This window comes from Erinaceus europaeus, chromosome 10, assembly GCF_950295315.1.
Source record: "Erinaceus europaeus chromosome 10, mEriEur2.1, whole genome shotgun sequence".
NCBI lineage: Eukaryota > Metazoa > Chordata > Mammalia > Eulipotyphla > Erinaceidae > Erinaceus > Erinaceus europaeus.
Window position 1 is genome coordinate 93,434,921 of NC_080171.1, and position 22,765 is coordinate 93,457,685.

The 22,765-nt window shown below is 43.7% G+C and overlaps 1 non-coding gene across 1 annotated transcript; it reads left to right on the forward strand.

Moving 5' to 3' along the window:
* Window positions 1-21,823: 21,823 nt before the first annotated feature.
* Window positions 21,824-21,930, forward strand: LOC132541048 (U6 spliceosomal RNA). The gene has a single exon (XR_009552239.1). It is a non-coding gene; the product is annotated as a U6 spliceosomal RNA (small nuclear RNA).
* The last annotated feature ends 835 nt before the right edge of the window (window positions 21,931-22,765 follow it).

Consider the following 22,765-nt stretch of genomic DNA (forward strand, 5'->3'; position numbering starts at 1 on the left):
CTCTGGTGTTCCAAGACAAAAGTTCTCTACCTTTCTACTGATATGACAATACTCCCTCATCTCTTTCTGTCACAATGTATAGAACTCATCTTCACCTTCTCCATCAGAGTGGGAAGGAACAAAGCTGGACTTATTCATTTCTATAACCACATTCCCAGGGCCTAGAATTTAAAGATCCTCAGGAAGTGGCATAAGTAAATAATGTGTTTTCTTCATTTGTCAAATCCAGAAACACCATTCCATGTAGATGTCAAGATATTAATTTTGCCCTCAAAATTTTTTGCATCTCAAAATTTTTCTGCCATGATATCTCTATATGTGCTCTTTCCTCTTTCCAGAATATTCTCTAGATTTCTGCCTGTTTCTCCTTCCGTGTTCATTGTAAATTATATGTCTACAGAGATGGCTGTGATCTCAATCTAAATCAGGCCTCTTCAGATGAAATAATGGTACAAGAGAGGAAAGCAAGAGGAGTTAGAAGACGGTGATAAGGCAGTTGGGCGGTAGCACAGCGGCTTAAGCGCAATTGGCGCAAAGCACAAGGACTGGTGTAAAGATCCCGATTCAAGCCCCCGGCTCCCCACCTGCAGGGGAATCGATTCACAAGTGGTGAAGCAGGTCTGCAGGCGTCTATCTTTCTCTCCCTCTCTCTGTCTTCCCTCCTCCCTCCATTTCTCTCTGTCCTATCCAACAACGACAACATCAATAACAATAATTACAACAATAAATAAACAAGGGCGGGAGTCAGGAGGTAGCGCAGCGGGTTAAGCACACGTGGCACAAAGCGCAGACTGGTCTAAGGATCCCGGTTCCAGTCCTTGGCTCCCCACCAGCAGGGGAGTCGCTTCACAGGCGGTGAAGCAGGTCTGCAGGTGTCTGTCTTTCTCTCCCCCTCTCTGTCTTCCCCATCTTTCTCCATTTCTGTCTATCCTATCCAACAATCACGACATCAATAACAACAACAATAATAACTATAATAATAAAACAATAAGGGCAACAAAAAAGGGAATAAATAAATTTTTTTAAATCCTTAAAAAAAAAGAAGACAGTGATAATTAAGTGCCAAATGAGCCAAAAAAGTAAAAAATATTCATAGTTCTAATGTACTGTAAATTATGGAGCTGAATGTGACTTTATATAAGATATAGAACATAAACTTTATATTTAAGGTAGAATAAGCATCAGGTGGATAGAAGGAGGTGAGAGAGTTATTCCAGAGATTGTGGACATATGCAGCTATACCCATGACCCCTAGGACTCAAATGGGCTGATATGTAACATATGCTCTGCCCGCCAAGTCTCACCTTTTAGGTTTTGTCCACCAGAAGGGGACACCTTTGTCCACTGATTTGAATGCTCATAAGTAGTTCTTTCTTTCTTTCTTTCTTTCTCTCTTTCTTTCTTTCTTTCCTTCTTTCTTTCCTTCTTTCTTTCTTTTTTAATTCATACCACGTGACTTGGTGTGGAATATTGTGATTTCTGAATTTTTTTATTTTTATTTATTTATTGGATACAGACAGTCAGAGATCGAGAGGGAAGGGAGAGATAGAGAGCATGAAAGACAGAGAGACACCTGCAGCACTGCTTCATCACTTGTGAAGCTTTTCCCCTGCAGGTGGGTACTGGGGGCTCAAACCTGGGTCCTTGCACACTGTAGCATGTATGCTCAACCAGGTACACTACCACCCAGCCCCCTCACAAGTAGTTCTTTATTGGAAGGCAGTGAGGAAAAGGCACAGAGAATACTGACTTAGAAAGGGTTAATTATAAACTTGTTCAGGGGAGCGGGCAGCAGACTAGGTTGGTTAAAACCCAAGTCTGGGTGCCAGGCGGTGGCACAGTTGGTAAAGCCCACATGCCACCATGCATGAGGACCTGGGTTCAAGCCGCCAGTTCCCACTGTAATGTGGAGACTTCATAAGCAGTGGAGCAGTGTCTCTCTGCATGTGTCTCTCTTTCTCTCCCTCTTATTGTTGCTCTATGTTTGTCTGTCTCAATAAGGAAAAAAAGAAAGAAAGGAGAAAGAAAGAAAGAAAGAAAGAAAGAAAGAAAGAAAGAAAGAGAGAGAGAAAGAAGAGGAGGGAGGAAAAAATGACCACTGGGAATGGTGGAGTAATCATGCAGGTACCAAGCCCCAGTGATAACACTGTTGGCAAAATAAATAAATGAAAGAAACAAGGAAGGAGAGAAGGAAAGAAGGAAAAAAGGCAGGAAGGAAGGCAAAGCTTAGATAAAGGGAGACTAGCAGTCAGGCCAATTTGATCTCAATGTTAAAGACTGTTAAATGCCACTATGAGTTCTGACTTATCAGAAAATTTTTCTTCTTTATTTTTCTTTATTTTTTATTTTATTTTTATTTTCTGCCTCCAGGGTTATTGCTGGGGATCATCGCCTGCACTATGAATCCACTGCTCCTGAAGGCTATTTTTCCCTTTTGTTGCCCTTGTTGTTGTTTTGTTATTGTTGTTACTGCTGCTGTTGTTGTTGGATAGGACAGGGAGAAATGGACAGAGGAGGGGAAGACAATGAGGGGGGAGAGAAAGATAGACACCTGCAGAACTGCTTTACCAGCTATGAAGCAACCCCCCTGCAGGTGGGGAGCCAGGGGCTCGAACCGGGATCCTTACACTGGTCCTTGCACTTTATGCCATGTGTACTTAATCCACTGAGCTACCACCCAGCCCCCTTCTTTATTTTCTATTGATTTAATAATGATTGACAAGACCGTAGGATAAAAAGCATACTATTCCACACAGTTCTCACCACCAGAGTTCTGTATCCCATCCCCTTTACTGGAAGTTTCCCTATTCTTTATCCCTCTGGAAGTATGGACCCAGGATCATTATGGGGTGCAGAAGGTGGAAGGTCTGGCTTCTATAACTGCTTCTCCACTGGACAGAAAAAAATTTTAATGTGATAGCAAAAAAAAAAAAAATCCAGTCCCACCTGGGATTCCTCAGAGGTGCTTCAGCAGAAGCACCAAGTGCAGGAAAGAACTAGGGACCAAAAAATATCTCCCCAAAATGTACAATATTTCTTTTTTTATTTTTTATTATCTTTATTTATTGGATATAGTCAGAAATGGAGAGAGGAGAGAGATAGAGAGACACCTACAGTCCTGCTTCACCACTCATGAAGCTTTCCCCCTGCAGGTGGGGACCGGGGGCTCGAACCAGGGTCCTTGAGCACTGTAACATGTGCGCTCAACCAGGTGCACCACCACCTAGCCCTGCAATATTTCTTTAAAAAGAAAGTAGGTCTCTCCAGAGTCTCTCTCCTTTTCCTTCACAGTACCCTCCACAGTGTACAGATAGGGTTCCACTTGTTTATTAACATGTAACTATCTGTCTGAGCAGAGGTCTAGTGCCAGAAATAAAGAGTATACTGTTGGGGCCCCGTGGTGGCACACCTGGTTGAGTGCACACACTACAGTGCACAGGGACCCACATTCAAGCCCCTGGTCCCCACCAGCAGGGAGAAAGCTTCACGAATGGTGAAGCAGGGCTGCAGGTGTCTCTGTCTCTCCTCCTCTCTATCATGCCCTTCCCTCTCGATTTCTGGCTGTTTCTATCCAATAAATAAATAAGCATAATAAAAAGTTAAAAATAAATAGTATACTGTCTTGTCAACCACCCTATCATAATGCCTAGCTCTGTGCTTGGCCAAGAGTAGGCACTAGACAACTTTCTTGGATGGATGGATGGATGGAATGATGAAAAAATTAAACTTCTCAGATACTCAACAATAAGGAAATGGTTAAGTAAATTATGGTAAATGTCAATGACAGCTTTAGCAGCTTAGGAAAATGTCGATGATGTAACATTAGCCAAACCGGTGCAAGCATTGTAATTACCAGGCTTCAAAATTGTTCTGTGTAAACAGGGCCTGGAAGAATATAGAGACAAATGAGAACAGCTGTGATGCTGCAAGCACAAGCTCTTAGTTGAAATTTTCCTCTCAATTTTGCAAAAAAAAAAAAAAAATTCTATCAACTTTGAGGTTCTTCATATCCTTGAGCCCAGAAATCCATCTCATTTATAAAGATTTCTGTTGGGAACAACAAAAGTAGACTTTGCACTAAACTTTACATGTTTACTTTAAAACCTACTACTTGTGAGAACATTTCCACCCCAGGCAGGTGTTTTGAATATATTGTATTATTTAATCTTCACAACAGCCCTGGAATAGGACCCACTCTTGACTACATTATACAAATGATAAAAGAAATTGATATTCAGAGTCACTTGTCCAAGTCACATGGTTTGGAAAGGCAAAGACAGGAATTGTATACAGACTCTCTGCACCTACACCAACACTTAATTTTTTTTAATTCACAAAAATACTCAGCACAAATTTAAACACACATGAGCCCATATGTGTTTATGTGTGCATCAATAACTTACATGCTGGTCCTCAAATATATGAAAATTTTAGGCATAGAAAAGCACTGGATGGGACTGGGAGACAGTATGATCGTTATGCAAATGGATTTCATGCCTAAGGCTCTAAAGTCCCATGCTCAATCCCCAGAATCACTATAAACCAGAGCTGAGTGGTGCTCTAGTCTTTTTCTCTGTATCTCTCTCTCTCTCTCATCAAAATAAAATTATGAGGGAGCCAGGCAGTAGCACAGTGATTTAAGTGTACATGGCGCAAAGTGCAAGGATTCTGGTTGGAGCCCCTGGCTCCCCACCTGCAAGGGAGTCCTTTCACAAGCTGTGAAGCAGGTCTGCAGGTGTCTATTTTTCTCTCCTCCTCTCTGTCTTCCCCTCCTCTCTCCATTTCTCTCTGTCCTATCCAACAACGATGACAACAATAAAAAAATTTAAAAATAACATTAAATTATGAAAAACAAGAGAAAAACACTGAATGCAAATGTGCTAATGTATTAATAGCAATAGTTATTTTAAATGGTGGGAAAAGAATGGCTTTTCTTGTTTATTATTTTCTATTTTCTACAGTGGTCATTTGTTTTTAATAGCTGAGGAACTGTAACTTCAAATGAAAAATGCTGTTTGGGGCAGAGGGTAGACAGTATAATGTTATGCAAAGAGACTTTCATGCCTGAGGCTACAAAGTCCCAGGTTCAGTCCTTCATACCACCATAAGCCAGTGCTGAGCAGTGCTCTGGTAAAAACTATTTTAAAAAAATTAAATGTTTCAGGGTCTCAAAAAATAAAATTAAAATGTTGTTTGTTGTCATATTACTTTTACATCAGTTTCTGGGAAAAGAGAGGAAGGGACCTCTAGGAAGGGGAGCCTACAGCCTTTTCTCCAGTTTACTTCAGCCCTGTTAGTATCAGAGACTGTCACCAGGTGGCGCCTGAGACCCGATTTTTGAAGAAGCTGACTGCAGGAGATGAGGGGAAGGTCCCATAGCTAGAAGCAAAAGAATAAGAGTACCTTCTGTTTGTATTTTCAGCAGGTACATACACTTTTTATTTTGATTTTTGTCTTTCTTTATACTTTGTTTTATAGGACAGAGAGAAATTGAGAGGGGAAGAGGAGGGAGAGAGAGAGAAAAATAGATACCTGGGAGTCGGGCGGTAGTGCAGTAGGTTAAGCGCACAAGGCGCAAAGCGCAAGGACCGGCCTAAGGATCCTGGTTAGAGCCCGGGCTTCCCACCTGCAGGGGAATCACTTCACAGGCGGTGAAGCAGGTCTGCAGGTGTCTATCATTCTCTCCCCCTCCCTGTCTTCCTCTCCTCTCTCCATTTCTCTCTGTCCTATCCAATAACAACAATAGTAATAATATCAATAAACAAGGGCAACAAAAGGGGAAAAGTAGCCTCCAGGAGCAGTGGATTCCTAGTGCAGGCACCGAACCCTAACGATAAACCTGGAGGCAGAAAAAAGAATCAGACTCCTCCCCAACACCTAGGAAGCCCCCTTCACACTCGATTCACTCATTCCCCTACCCCCAGAGCAACCACTTTCCAGACTTCTAACAAGAAAGTCTTGAACCTGAGTCCTTGAGCACTGTCCTGTGTGCACTTAACCAGGTGTACCACCCCCTAGTCCCAAGAACATTTTTGTATTCACCCATATTTAATATATATATATTATAGATATATATATAAGGAAAAGTTATATTTAGAATTAAGCAGCTGGAATCAGTTCAGCTGATCCCAATTTTGTCGGCAACACCCAAAGCATCATAGTCAGTAGCCAATCAAACATATGTCTTCTTCTCTCCATCAGGTCTGATCAGGGTGTTGACCTTGGCCACACCAGTGTCATAGAGGTTCTTCACAGCCTGTTTTAGCTGGTGTTTATTGGCCTTTACCTTTACAATGAAAACAAGTATATTATTGTCTTCTATCTTCTTCATGGCTGATTCCATGGTCAGGGGCAAGGGCTTTCTTCTTTGCTTTTGGCACCATCTTCATAGAAAGGGTTTCTATATTTTGTCTTTTGATTTAATTCAATTTAATTTGTATATAGCAAGGTGTTGAGGGGAGGAAGAGATAGAGAGGCACCTGCAGCACTGCTTCACCACTTGTGAAGTTTCCTCTCTGTAAGTGGGGGCCAGGGCCTTGAACTGGGGTCCTTGCACATTATAATATGTGTATCACATTGCCTGGACTCAACCTCACTTCTTTTTAATGCCAAATAGTATTCCCTCAATAAGTAATACCACACTTTAGGGTGCAGGAGATAGCATAATGGCTATGTAAAAAGACTTCTATACCTGAGGCTCCAATGCCCCTGGTTCCCCAGTACCACCATAAGCCAGAGCTGAGCAGTGCTCTGGTTAAAAAAATAAAATGAAGGCACTGCAGCTGTCTTTCTAATTTCCTGTGTAGTTGTTGAGAAGTCTCATGCTATTCTGTTTCCCAATGCAGATAATTCATTCTCCCCTCCGGAAATGTTTTGGATGTACTCTTTATCCCCAGTGTAATTTAATTTAAAATAAAGCAACCTGGAGCAAGTCTCCACATATTATAATACATAAACATATTACACTGTGCAAGGACCACAGTTCAGGGGCCTAGCCCACACTTACAGAGGGAAAGCTTCACAAACGGTGAAGCAATGCTGCAGGTGCCTCTCTATCTTGGAGCAAGCTTCCTGCAGTGGGGGAAGCTTCATGAGTGGTTTAGCAGGACTGCAGGTGTCTCTCTCCCTCTCTATCTTCCCCTCCCTTCTCCATTTCTCTCTGCCTGTCCAATAATAAATAAAAATCTAACAAAGGGGAAAAAAATTTTTGAAAAAGGTTCTTAGTTTGTAACACATTAATTTCCAGATTTAGCAGGTCATTGGTGTGCCCAGCCAAGTGCAGACAGAAACAACTTGCTCCATGTTACTTCATTTTAAATTAAATTACACTGTGGATGAAGAGAACATCCCAAACATTTCTGAAGTATCTACAATGGGAAACAGAATAGCACAAGACTTCTCAACAACTTCCCAGGGAGCTATAAAGAGTTTCAATGCTCTCAAAATGATGAGTCAAAGTGACCAAGAATTCTACAAGCAACCATACTATTGAGTGGGAGACTAGAATGATTCTTTCAATATAAGATTCCAAATATTTACATTCTAAATGTCCTTTCTGAGGAACTACTAACAAGTTGCCCTGCCAAAATGAGAGACAAACAATAGGTAGATAGATTCCGCAGACATTTGTAGCAAGAAACTGTAAATAAATAAGCAAAGTGCTAATGCATGAACCTTGAAAACACGATGCAAAGTAAAGACCATAAGACCACATATTCTTCAAAAGATTGTATTTATTATTCATGAAGAAGATAAGAGGAGAGGGAGAAAGAACTAGACATCACTCCGATACCTGTGCTATCAGGGATCAAACTCAGAACCTCACACTCGAGAATCCAGTGCTTTATCTACTGTACCACCTTCCAGACCACAAGACCACATATTTTAAGATTCCAATATGTAGAGTAGGGCACAAAAGTAAAAACCCTGTGGTGAGGATGAGGGTGGACATTCGGATTCCCAAGGCGTGGGGGGGGTGGGGGTGGAAAACAGTCTTTTGGTGGTGGGAATGGTGTTTTTGTGCACTCCTATTAATTTGTGGTCATATAAATTACTAATTAATATGAGAGGGGGAAAATTGATTGTATGTTTCAGACTTTTTAAAGCACAGACTGGGTCTTTTTAATACATAGGCTGAGTCTTTGATATGCTGACTCTCAAAAACCTAGGGAGAAAAGAAGCAACCAGTAGCACAGCTATATATAAAATGTTGGATATTATACAGCAAATCCTAACAAAGGGACTTTTCAAAGTTAACCCAATTACCAAATAATGTGATTATAGCAATAACTATCCATTGTCTTCTTGAACCCTAAGACAGCAGGAACCTCACATTTCCATGATAGAGCCTATATTTCCCCCCAGTCCTGGAACCTTAGGGTGGGGCACATTTTCCTGCATGCTTCTCTCAATTCATACCAAATAATATTGAATCCGTCCATCCCAACCTAATCAACACGAGTGCCACCTCAGCATGCTTCAGTTCAGGCTGTGTCTAGAAACTTCAGGTGTGGAATGACAACCCTTCAGCTTCATTACTCGGGTGAGACCTTTCCTTTCATAGTATTCTCTAATTCCATTCCAGGTGGTTCACTTTATAACAAAGTCCCAAAAACTAGATATAAACCAGGTCCCATGAGATACAGCATATGGTCACACGTATCCATAAACGAGGGCAAAATACATACCTGAAAGAAAAGTACACAATAGTCTGCAGTGAGTACCCCCCACCCCAAACACTTCATCTGCACTATTCAAGCCTTTAGGTCCATGATTGTTCAATAATTTGTTTGGCTTTGTGTGTTAACTCTCTTTTCAGCCACCGGGTTCCAGATGCCAGCATGATGCCAACCAGACTTCCCTGGACAGATGACCCCACCAATGCGTCCTGGAGCTCCGCTTCCCCAGAGACCCACCCTGCTAGGGAAAGAGAGAGGCAGGCTGGGAGTATAGATCGACCTGTCAATGCCCATGTTCAGCGGGGAAGCAATTACAGAAGCCAGACCTTCCACCTTCTGCAACCCACAATGACCTTGGGTCCATACTCCCAGAGGGATAAAGAATGGGAAAGCTATCAGGGGAGGGGATGGGATATGGAGATTGGGTGGTGGGAATTGTGTGGAGTTGTACCCCTCCTATCCTATGGTTTTGTTAATGTCTCCTTTTTTAAATAAATAAATTTTAAAAAATTTTAAATTCCAGTATGAAAGGTCCAGAATGAGAAAAATAAAACAGAGAAATAGATTAGAGGTTTCTGAGGGTTGGAGGTGGGATAGGTGAGGTTGATAGGGAGAGGATAGAGAGGTACTTTTTCTACAGTGTGATTATTCCACAACTCTACATATACTAGAAATTAATTATTCACTTAAAATAGTTTTACACTGTATGTGATTTATTTCTCAATAAAACTACCTTTTTAAAAAAACAGGGGTCCCGGGTTAAGCACACATAGCATGAAGCACAAGGACCGGTGTAAGGATCCAAGTTCAAGCCCCCGGCTCCCCACCTGCAGAGGAGTTACTTCACAGATGGTGAAGCAGGTCTGCAGGTGTCTATCTTTCTCTCCCACTCTCTGTCTCCTCCTCCTCTCTCCACTTCTCTCTGTCCTATTCAACAATGACGACGTCAATAACAACAACAATAATAACTACAACAGTAAAACAACAAGGGCAATAAAAGGGAATAAATAAAAATAAATAAACAAATTTTTAAAAAAGACAGGGGTCCACCTGCTATGTTCACTGACCCCTGGTGAATATTCAGACTACTCCTGAATGTATTTCTTTTCTGTAACAATGAGCAAGAACTGTAAGTCCTCTACTTTCTTCATCTGAAAACTGAAGTGAGGTGGCCTGATGCTAGCTCACCTGGTCAAGTGACCTGGTCATAGCTCCTTTGCTATGCATAAGGAGCCCAGTTTGAGACACTGGCTGCTCGCTACATGGGAACACCTGCACAAGGTAGACTTCATGAGCAGTGGAGTAGTACTGCAGTATCCCTCCTTCTCTCTCTGCTTCTCACCCCATCTAAAGGGAGGAGGGAAAAAGGGAATGAAACAGAGTATCACTCTTGTACATATGATGCCAGAAATAGAACCCCATGCCTGAAGGCACAATCTTTATTCTCTGGGCCACCTCCTGAGCCATATTCTCATTCTCTCCTCTCTCCCTCTCTCTCTCTCTCTCTCTCTAACAAATATATAAATTGGGGCCAAGCAGTGGCACATCTAGTTAAGCACTCACATTACAGTGTGCAAGGACCCAGGTTCAAGCCTCTGGTCCCGACTTGCAGGGGGAAAACTTCATGAGTGGTGAAGCAGGGCTGCAGGTGTCTCTCTGTCTCTCTGTCTCCCCTCTTCTTTCAATTTCTCTCTGTCTCTATCCAATAATAAATTGTGTGTGTGTGTGTGTGTGTGTGTGTGTGTGTGTGTGTGTGTGTGTGAAAGAAACAGAGAGAAGGAATAAAGGAATGAAAGAAAGAGGGAAGGAAAAGAAAAAGTCTACCAGGAGTGGTAGAATCATGTAGAAGTAGAGACCCGGCAATAACCATTGTGGTAAAATAAAAATATATAAATAAAAAGAAGGCTGGGATAATAATAATAATAATAATAATAATAATAGCTCCTATCTCAGAATGTTTTTGTGGAGAGAAAGTAAGGTGAGTCATGAAAGGATTTAGAATGTATTATGCTAAATTAAATAAGTCAGATAGTATGATTTCACTTGTATATAAAAGATAAAGAAACAAAACAAAAAGCAAACTATAGACTATAAACATAAAAAGTGGTTATGGGGCAAGGGGAGGGGTAGATAGCACAATGGTTATGCAAAAAGACTCTCATGCCTGAGGCTCCAAAGTCCCAGGTTCAATCTCCCACACCACCATAAACCAGAGCTGAGCAGTACTCTGGTTAATTTAAAAAAAAAAAATGAAAGAAAGAAAGAGAGAAAAAATGTGGTTAGAGAAGGAAAGAACAAAGAGAGTGAATACATCAGGTGAAAAAGCTAATTGTATGACGAAGGAAGGGGGCTAGACTAGTACTAAGCATAATGTATTGTAAGCAGGTGTTAACTTATAAAACCTATATAATGCTCTAAACCAGTGTCATCTCAATAAAAACATTCAAAATGCTTAATTATAACACCTGTATTTTTTTTAAAAATCACAGTATATAAAGTGACTGCACTTGTGTACTCCATGAATGATGATTACAATACTCCCCGTTTTAGAAATGAAACTGAGGCTGAGGCAAAAGGTGACCATTATCCAAAGTCACACGGTGTATAAATGACAGAATGCTACCCAATTTTCAGTCTGCCCAGTGCTAAGCCTCTGTTTTTTCTAATGGGTTATCCCCTCCATAGGTCCTAACGCATTGAAAGACCCTGAGCTGACTCTGTACCTCTGGGTCTCTTATTTGCCTGGTGCCAAGTGAGGAATCTGAGAAGAATGCTCTTAAGAGCTGAATGTATGACATCTTATTTATATTTTTATTTGCCTCCAAGGTTATTGCTGGGCACAGTGCCTGCACTATGAATCTACTGTTCCTGGAAGCCATTCCCCCCCCTTTTTGTTTATCGTTATTGTTGTTGGATAGTACAGAGAGAAATCGAAAGGAGGGAGGAGGGAACACGGGGGGGGGGGGGTGGCGGAGATAGATACCTGCAGACCTGCTTCACCGCTTGTGAAGTGACTCCCCTGCAGGTGGGGAGCCGGGGGTTCGAACCAGGATCCTTAGGCTGGTCCTTACGCTTTGCGCCATGTGTGCTTGACCCACTGCACTACAGCCCGGCCCCCCCATATGGCATTTTATAAATCAATGAAGACTTGAAAATGCTGGGTCTTTTGGGACCAGGTTCTGTGCACAGTGGATCCTTGTGCCACCTGCAATAAAGGTGATGGGTTCAGATCCATTAAGAAGATGGATCTCCGACTCCTTCCCTGGGCTCTTATGTAAGCCCCAGCATAGCAGCATACATGATAACCTCCATATAAGTGAATAAAGGTCGGGCTGTGAAGCTGTAAGCCAGAAATAACCTAACTGCCAATACGATACCATCTTGCATTCTCCAAGCATGCTGTAGAGGCAGCAAGTAAACACCAAACTTCAAATTGCTTTTTCTAAAAGGTCAAGAGAAATTGAAAGCCACTGTACTCTTCTAACAACAGGCTTCACTCTTGAAGAGCTGTCAGGATTTAAAAATATTTTATAAAGCAATCATCTGTATGCAATCAAGAGAGACGCCTCACCCAGGTCAATATGTGGAGGCTGCTGAAATGTATCAGTGGAGTTGTACTAGAAAAAAAAACACAGCAACATGATGGAGGGTTCAACTTCAACCCAACTTTGGAAAAGTGTTCAAAAGACGGAAAGAGGGAGGGAGTTGGGCAGTAGCGCAGGAGTAGGGGAGTCGCTTCACAGGCGGTGAAGCAGGTCTGCAGGTGTCTATATTTCTCTCCTCTTCTCTGTCTTCCCCTCCTCTCTCCATTTCTCTCTGTCCTATCCAACAACAACATCAATAACAACAACAATAATAACTACAACAATAATGAAAAACAACAAGGGTAACAAAAGGGAAAATAAATAAAAATATTTTTAAAAATTAAAAAAAAAAGAAGGAAAGAGGAATGTGGTCCGGGAGGTGGTGCAGTGGATAAAGCATCAGACTCTCAAGCATGAGGTCCTGAGTTCAATCCCTGGCAGCACATGTACCAGAGTGATGTCTGGTTCTTTCTCTCTCTCCTCCTATCTTTCTCATAAATAAATAAATAAATATTTAAAAAGAAGAAGAAGAAGAAGGAAAGAGGGAAAGGAGAAAATTGAATTTCTGGTTTCTTAGGTAGTCCAGCTGGAGAAGGAATCCTTTTCTTGTTTGGTTTACAGGTGAATGAAGGGAAGGAATTTCCTTCTGGTTTTGGATATATGACTCCTCCCTCAACCAGGTAACCACATTGGCTTCTCCTGGAATTTGTTAACTAGGCTTTGAGAGAGTTTAAGACCACCTTGCCAATTTCTAGAAAGGCCAATTCTGAGGATCAATAAGATGATCCCAGAAGCCCTGTGATCTCATCTGTTGAACTTGAATGTATCTATCAATCAGGATAGGCCATGTTATGCTGCCATAATAAATATTCTCTGGTGACTTAAAATACACAACCAGCACAGGGACTCAATTAGTCATTATCCAAGGTCATCAAGTCCAACAGAAAGTCCATTTCAACACATGTTTCTATGGCCACCATGGGTGGGAAGAAGAGGGGGACTGAGGGACCCAGGGAGATAGCAAAAAGGCCTTCATGCCTGACACCTTAAGGTCTCAAATTTAATTCCCTATACAAGTAGAAATCAGAGAGGAACAATCCTCTGGTGAAAAAAAGAGGGGTAGTGAAGGAAAAGGAGGAGGTAGATAAAGAGGAGAAGGAGGGAAAGAAGGAGGAGGAGAAAGAAAAAGGAGAGAAGAGAGGGGAGAGGAATGGAAAGGAACATGTGGATAGATACTAGCTTTCAAGGCTCCACACAGAAGAGATATCTGATATCTGGGACTAGGGAGATAGTACAGTGTTTTGTGCATTGGACTTTCACACCTGAGACCACAGAGGTCCCAGGTTCAGTCTCTGGTACCAACAAAAGCCAGAGATGAACAGTGTTCTGGTCTATCTATCCCCCTTCTCTCTGAACCTCTCTCTCTCTCTCTCTCTTTCTCTTTCAGTAAAATAATATTAAAAACAAGGGCAAGAGAGGCCTGACAGTTCTGCTTACAAAGCATAGACCAGAGAAAATATAACTACAGAGCTAGAGATAAAAGTCCCACAATGTGATGATAGAGGAGATTTAAAAAAAAAAAAAAGTTCAGTCAACTCTCTCAACAACCACAATGCGCCTCAGATATGGACGAGGGAAATGGTATCAGATTCCAGGAATGAATCTTTAGAGAGCAGCCATGGGACTCAGAGGTTTCCGGGATCTGCTTAGGAAAGTTCTGAAATGCCCAGGGCATACCAAGCATGTGGTGGCGATGCAGCAAATATAGCATTACCTGGCCCACAAACCATGATGACAGAAGAAGGGATATGGAATGTTGGAAGGCATCTCAATGGTCATTTTCACTAAGTTCCTGAATTAAAAGTGGCAAGAGAGAAAGTGGAACTGTAGGGAGAAAGATTCTTCTAGACTACCCTATCAAATGACAAAATCCCACCACCAGCTCTCTTGGTAGAAAACAAAAGTAGCAGCCACACAGGATACAGGCTTGGATACTGGACAGTACCATCTTGTTTAACAGACTGTGAGGGTCTTCCTTCCTTCTAGAAATAAGTGAGGGAGGGCCTTGTGTCTAGGCATACTCTGCCCACTGAGAGGCCTGACGCCATAAAAGACAGCAGAACAGGCAGTGTGACAAGAAAGAATAATGCAAAAGGAAGTCTCTTAACCAAGATGACCTTGAGCCAGCCTCTAGAAGCAGTGTGTTCCCCAGGCAGGCCACGTGGAGTGGGTGAAGGCTTCCAGCCGGCCGGACCAGCATGTGCAAAGGCAGAATGCGAAGCAGCCTGGTTGGCCGCCTACAAGCCTGTGTTGTGGCTGCAACATCTCTATAAATAGCAGAGTGTGGAGAGAGGATGTTGGGGGTGGACAGGGGGCAACAGGGCCAGGTAATTTGGGATGTCACCAGCTAGGAGGGGAACTGTGAACACCGCCCTCCTCTGGTGGGGTGTGTTTCTGGCAAATAAGTGGAGAAGAGAATGGAGGCAGCTAGTTAAGAACCTGATTAAGATTAAGAACCTGATTAAGATTAAGAACCTGATTAAGAACCTCAAGCAATTTCACTAGACACCAGTTCCAGACACTGTTCTGAGAGTTGGGCACAGTCTGGAGCAGAGAAAGGAGGCTAGAGATGTCTGGAAGGTAGGTAACTTGGGGAGCAAGTGAGAGAGTACATTTGGAGTAACTTCCAGACTGTTTACTAAGATAGAACCAGGAAGAGAATTAGTTTTGGAGGTGGGGGACAATGTTGAGCTAAGCTTCGGATAGGTTGGGTTTAAGATAAAATCCACTACAGCCGGATGGTGGCATGCCCAGCTGAGCACACACAAGGACTCAGGTTTAAGCAACCCCAATACCCACCTGGAATGGTGCTGCAGATGTCTCTCCTTCTTTTCTTCTCTTTCTGTCTTTCCCCTCAATCAAAATTAATTAATTAATTAATGAGGGAAAGATTAATTTTATGGAGACATCCCTCAATCTAAATGTCCAATTCAATACTGAGGACAGTAAGCCTGGCTGGTTGCCAAATAATATCCTTGCCTCAGCTTCTCCTGGCTTGTGTATCTTCATCTTGGTGAAGCCCTTTGTTAATGGGTGTGATAAAAGGGTACCCAGTGGCCTGGGGGCTATGGAGTCCTATGGAGGATGTATTTGTTCAAAGGAGACTCAACAGGAAGAGGAGAACTAGGTGTAGCCAAAGGGGGAGGGGGAGACTTCAACACTGTCTGCAAACTTCCAAGGGGTGCTGAGGAGCAAGAGACAAATCATCATCCAGCCTCAGTGTTCTGTCAAACAGGGCTGAGAAGATGGTTGACAATTAAAACAGAGGATCTAGGTTAAGGTTAAAGTGGTTTTGCTGCTGCCACTGTTGTTGAGCTTGGACATGTCTGATTTCACCTCTCTGAGATACTTTTTCATTCAAATGGGAAGCAGGGGGGGCAGGGTGGTGGATGTTAAATTTTGCTTCCAACCGTACCCATTACAAACTGAGACAAACTGAGGCCAACACAGAAAATAGAGGAAGCTGAGGTATTTATTCACACAAACACAAAAAGCATATGGAAAGTTAACTCACACAAAAGACACACACAGGGAGGGGGTTCAGCTGAGGGACCCACAAGCCAGAATGCCACAGAAGCACCATTGCTTGTGAACCGCCTAGCTCTGAAAACTAGGGTCATTTATACCCCCTGGGATGGGGGGCGTTCACTCTTATCCGAGAGAGGCAGAGAGAGCATGGGGGTACACCCTACACATTTATCTAGGCTATATGTTCCAAACTCTATCTACTGCTTCAATCTAAGTTCAATCAAGCAGATATTACAGAAGCCAATAGGGCTGGTTAATTCCAAACTTTTAAACTTAAACATGAACACACATTTTGCAACATCATCCTTGCTAGCCCAGTTAAGAGTTATCTCTGAAGGGCTCAGAGAGGGGTAAGGGGAGGAGGGGCAGCCTGCTCAACAGCTTGCTTTTCTTGTGGCTGCTAAGTTCTTAAAGAAACAGGAACTTAAAAGAAAACAGTTAAAAATGTTTCACTCTTTTACAGTGGAGCCACCTGGTTAAGCACATGTTACCGTGCACAGGGACCTGGATCCAAGCCCCCAGTCCTCACCTGCAGAAGGGAAGTTTTACATGTGGTGAAGCAGTGCTACATGTGTCTCTCTCCCTCTCTATCTCCCCTTCCTCTTGATTTCTGGCTTTTTTTTTTTTTTTGCCTCCAAGTTTATAGCTGGGGCTCAGTGCCAGCACTACGATTCCACTGCTCCTGGCAGCCATTTTTTCCATTTTATTGGATAGGACAGAGAGGAATTAAGAGTGAAGGGGAAATACATATAGAGACAGACCTGCAGACCCGCTTCACTCCTTCAGGTGGGGAGTGGGGGTTTGAACCCAGTTCCTTGAGCAGGTCCTTGTGCTTATTACTCTGTGCGCTTAAATAAACCAGGTGCACCACCACCTGGCCCCCTGATTTCTGACTATCTCTATCAAATAAACATAGATAATAATAATTTAAAAAACTGTAAGTGGTCTGGGAGGTTTCACAGTGGATAAAGCATTAGACTCTCAAGCATGAGGTCCTGAGTTCAGTCCTCAGCAGCATATGTACCAGAGTGATGTCTGGTTCTATCTCTCTCCTTCTGTCTTTTTCATTAATAATTAAATAAAATCTTTTTTAAAAGTGGGGCAGTAAGGGTAGAGGGATAGAAGGATAGAGGAAAAAATACCAGAGTTTCCCCCAGTACTAGATCCAGACAAAATTCTTGTGCAGATCCAAAATAACCACTCACTCAGTCACTTAAGTATTTCCTTTAACTGACCCAGGTTTCCTCATCACACTGAAGGAAGCTTTGGTGCTATGGTGTCTCCCTCTGGTTCTGTGTCTCCATCTCTGTTTATCAGAAAATGTTAACCTGCAGCTCCACTGACTACAAAGAAAAAGAAAGAGAAGGAAAGAAGGAAGGAAGGAAGGAAGGAAGGAAGGAAGGAAGGAAGGAAGGAAGGAAAAAAAAATTAGCAGAACTTGGACTGGAGTTGATGTATTGCACCAAAGTAAAAGACACCTGGGGGGGGGGGGGTGAGGTTCAGCTCCTGGAACATGATAGCAGAGGAGGACCTAGAGGGGGTTGAATTATTATGTGGAGAACTGGGAAATGTTATGCATGTACAAACTATTGTGTTTTGCTGTCAACTGTAAACTATTAATCCCCCTATAAAGAAATTAAAAGAAAAAAGAGAGAGAAAAGAAGGAAGGGAGGGAGGGAGGAAGGAAGGAAGGAAGGAAGGAAGGAAGGAAGGAAGGAAGGAAGGAGGAAAGGAAATACAAAGGAGAGAGACCTCCTCTCAAGCCCACACAGCCCATCTCTATTGATCTGGGCCAGACCCTGGCCTTGATGGCGCCTTGTCCCAGAAGGGGACAACTAGCAGAAACAATTAGAGAAGAGAGGAGCTGCTGGAAGTTCTGGCAACTGAAGGAGGCCAGAAGAAAGGAAGGAGCTTGACAGAAACTGGAATTATCCAGATGTAGCCAAGGTGCAGACCTGCTGCAGACTTTCAGGTGAAGGCTCCCTCTCTGCTGCATAAAGGACTGGTAAGGTGACTGGCCCAACATTGGTCATATTAGGTACAAAAGGAGGGCAGGGATTCCTCCTCATAACCACCCTGCAGCCTATGTGGGAGCAGGCCTCAGGCTCCACCACCTAACCCTGTCCTTTCTGACCATGGAAACTACCCTATCACCACTCCACAAGCTTCAGTGTCTCTGTCACTCATTCTTCTACTCTGTGACTTCTTCTCTTTTTTTTTTTTTCAATACTTTTTTAGATAGGCAAAGCAAGACAGAGAGGTAATTCTTCCTTCTATGACAGCACCAATGCTTCCTCCAATGTAGTGGGGGCTGGGATCAAAGTTGGCTCTACCTTATGGCAAAACATTACACTATCCAAGTGAGTTACTCTGTCATCCCTACACCAGTGACTTTTGCCAACTACCCGCCAAATACTGTGTTTGAAGCTGGGGACACAGCCTCCCCTCCTCTCCCGTGCCTTCCTGTTCTCCAGGCCTACTCCTTCCTCTTTCTCTTTAATATTTTGCTTATTTATTTTTAATGAAAGAGAGATACAGAAAGAAAGAGAGACCAGAGCACTGCTCAGCTCTGACTTAATGGTGGTACTGGGGGGATTGAACCTGGGACCTCAGAGCCTCAGGCATGAGAGTCTTTGCATAACCATTATGCTATCTCCCTAGCCCTCCTTCTTCTTTCAGACCTTGCTTCCTCAATAGTCTCTTGGGCCTGGTGTTTCAGGTCTGGAGGAAATAGCTACTCCAGAGTGTGTGTGTATCTATGTGTATATATGTGGTGGGAAGGGGAGGGTGGCTGCCAGCCTAGGCCACAATCCTTCACCTTCCCCCCTACTTACATATTAGCATGCAGGCTGCTCCTCTGAGGAAGCCTCCGGGTGTTCTGCCTACAGGAATCCCATTAAAATAGCCTTGAGGGAATTGCGCTCCCTTCAATAAACATTTACTATCACAGTCAGCAAACTCTGATCATGACCAAATCTCATAGCTACCTCTGGAGAGCAGATTACCACTACCCTCCTTTTAAAAAAATATTTATTTATTTATCTATTCCCTTTTATTGTCTTTGTTTTATTGTTGTAGTTATTCTTATTGTCATAGTTGTTGGATAGGACAGAGAGAAATGGAGGGAGGTGGGGAAGACAGAGAGGGGGAGAGAAAGACATGCTTCACCGCTTATGAAGCGACTTCCCTACAGGTGGGGATCCGGGGGCTTGAACCGGGATCTTACTCCGGTCCTTGCACTTTGTGCCAGCTGTGCTACCACCCAACTCCCACTACCCTCCATTTTATAGGCTAGGAACTCAAGGTACTAGTCAATTCATTCATTCATTCATTCATTCATTCATTCATTCATTCATTCATTGACTCATTCTAGTCATGTAGTGGTAACCTTTCAGTAAGAAACAACATCCTGCTAGAACCCAGGGACAGAGAACCATTCCTAATTGGGACCAGAGGAGGGGAAGTAGAGGGAAGCATCAGGGAAGATACCCAAGGAAGCTTCAAAGAAGATGCTCCCTAAGGAGAAGCAAGTGAAGCAAGCAACCCCCGAGTTGGCAATCAGCCCAAATGCAAGCCAAAATCATAACCTTGTACATGGATCGCCCCCACACTGGACTCCACATCCAGGGCTCTGCCCACTAGATCAGACTGCCGTGCCCAGGCCCCTCCCCGGGCACTAAAAAGAAGGATCTTGCCATAATGATTATGGTGTCAGCACAACTCTGGGGGACCAGAGTTTTCCTTGGAGAAGAAGGAGAGATCTATAAAGGCTTCACAGAGGAGGTGACATGTAAGCTGGCCCTTAGAAAATGGGTAGGTTTACCAGCCAGAGGTGGGCTATCCCTACAGAAAGGACAATATGTTCAAGACTGTGGTGCGTGTTTGAGGAACTTCACCACAAGATGAGTGGAAGGAGGTGTTCCAGGCAAGGGGTCTCTCAATGAGCCCTGTGGTGGCTTCTGCAGGATGGGGAAGATGTCTGGAAAGCCCTGGAAGACTCAGGCAGCAGGAGGAAGAGCTGGGACTGAGCAAGGGAATTTAGGGGCAGGGCTGATGCTGCGGGTGGGGAGAGACCAGCTGCCACCAATTGAGGGGCACGTTGGTTGCAGCTCTTCCATTCATTCCCCAGTCTCTCTTGGAAGCTGATTAGCAATTGTTCCTTCAGCTTCTTAAGAGGCCAGGGATTTGCAGGAAGGGAGGGAGGTGTGCCCAGAGACACTGCCAGGCTTCCATGGAAGGATCCAGATGCAATTTGGGAGGCAGAGGAGAGATCCTTGAGACACCTACCCGTTTGTTCTCTTTTTATACTAACTTGGGAACTGGGGGAGGAAAAGATTCCTAAAAATACAGAGGCAAATTGGAGCACTTTCTCAAGCAAAGGTGTTTAAAAGCACAGAGATGGAACAAATTAAGCAATGGATCAAAAAAAAGGGGTGGTGGTGGTAGCATAATGGTTATGCAAAGAGACTCTCATGCCTGAGGCTCAGAAGTCTCAGGTTCAGTCCCCTGCATCACCATAAGCCAGAGTTGAATAGTGCTTTGGTTAAAAAAAATAAAGGGGCTCAAGTGATGGCACACCTTGTTGAGTGCACATGTTACAATGCACAAGGGCCCAGGATCAAGCCCCTGGTCCCCACCTGCAAGGAGAAAGCTTCATGAGTGGTGAATTAGTGTTGCAGGTCTCTCTGTCTCTCCCCCTCTCTGTCATTACCTTCCCTCTCAGTTTCTGGCTATGTCTATCCAATAAATCTAAGTAAAGATTTAAAAGTTAAAAAATAATTAAGCAAGAAAAAAAGCTGGACTTGAGAGCCAGCTTAAAAACATTAAGTAAAAAATGAAAATTAAAAAAAAAAAACACCTGGGATCCTGAGATAGAGCTGAATTTGAATTCTATCTCAGGCCATACTTACTATGTGACCTTGGGCTCACAGCCTCACTTCTCTGAACCCTGGCCTCCCGAAGGAGTTGAGAGGGTTTGAGGAGGCAATGTTGACTCAGTGGTTAGCAAACAGACTCCACATGTGTGCAAAGGAGAGGTAGGGGACTATTTTCCATCTTCAGATCTTAGCAGGGGTGGGGAGATCTCTCCTGGGGCCTGAATCCTGCAACTAGGAGAAGAAAGTGGGGCCAGTGCAAGTCAGAGATGCAGCCCCCACTTTTTCTACCAGGGTGTCACCCTCAGGGTGTCACACTGACAGCTCCACAGGGGACTGCCCCAAGGAAGCCAGTTCTCTGCCTCTCTGCAAGGTCTGCATTCCCGTCTTTGTAAATGCCCTCTCTCAGTCTCTGTCCTCCCTGCACATCTCTTTCTGTCTCTGTGTTTTGCAAGCTTTTCCACCTGCTTGTCTTCCCTACTACATGTCTGTCTTGCTATGTCTCTGTGTCAGTCTGTTTCTTCCTTAAATTGTTTCTCTCATTACTTTTTTCTTTCATTTGTGTCCAAGGCCTCACACATGCAAAGCATGCACTCTATCAGTGAGCTCTACAGTCCCAGTTGCTTTCAGTAGTGTGTGTGTGTGTGTGTGTGTGTGTGTGTATGTGTGTGTGTGTGTGTGTGTGTGTGTGTGTGTGTGTGTGTATGTGTGTGTGTGTGTGTGTGTGTGTGTGTGTCAAAAACAGAAATTGCCCAAGTCTAAGAACTGGGAAATAATACTTTTTCCAAAATATGTGTGTGTGTCCAAGTGTTTACCTAAAAAACAGAAAATGCTCGAGTCTACGGATTAGAAAACCATACTTTCAGGAGCTGGGCGGGAGCAGGTTAAGCACACGTGGCAAGAAGCACAAGGGCCGGTGTTAGGATCCCGGTTCAAGCCCCTGGCTCTCCACCTGCAGCAGGGATCGCTTCATAGGCGGTGAAGCAGGTCTGCAAGTGTCTAACTTTCTCTCACCCTCTCTATCTTCCCCTCCTCACTCCATTTCTCTCTGTCCTATCTAACAACGACGATATCAATAACAACAATGATAATTACAACTGTGCTCGCTTCGGCAGCACATATACTAAAATTGGAACGATACAGAGAAGATTAGCATGTCCCCTGCGCAATGATAACTACAACAACAATAAAAAACAAGGGCATCAAGAGGGAAAATAAATAAATAAATAAATATTTTTTTAAAAGAAAATCATACTTTCTTCTAAATATGACCACCCCAACAGGTCTCCTCGAGGCTCCTCTGATGTCAGGAGTGCCCCTAAATCCTTTGTTTGGTAAGAACATAGGCCACACCCTTCTAGATTGGGCTCTTTCCTGCTTATGTACCTGGCAGGCAGGCAGGCATGCTGGCTCCCCACCTCTTTTGCCCTGGGTTGGGCCTCATCTTCCCAGCTGCCTCCCAGACCTGCTGGCTTGAGCCAGCCATCACCTGCTCTCTCCATTACAGTGAGCTTCTCACTTGCTGTTCCAACTCCCCACTGTCTGTAAGATGCCCTGTTCCCTGGGGTCTGGCCCCTCGGCAGGGCCTGTCTCCCTATGGCCACCTCTCTGCAGCCTTATGGTCTTCCACCACCTGGACATGTTCCTTCCAGTTGGGGTTCCTGCTCCAGGACCACCTCTTGCCTCTCAAAGTCCAGTCCCAATGGCCATTCCTCATTCAAAAGTGGATTACTCTTGGCTCCATGCTCCTGACATCCTGGCCTTTCCTCCACATAACCTTATTTCATCTGACTTGCTTCCTGACTGATCTGTCCCCCAAGAACTCCTTGTTTCTGTGGCTGCACAGATGCAGGGGGAGGGGGATTGTCTGCAGAGACCTGCCTACAGAACCTGCTGCTAGCCAGCTCAGAACTGGGGCTCAGAGTGGTTCCTCAGAGTAGGGCTGAGGCCCATACCCCACAATGGCTGACCATCTCCTCCCACCAGTCACTGTGGCTAGTAGTGACCCCAGCCTCTTACAGAGCTTCCCCAAGGAGCCTGG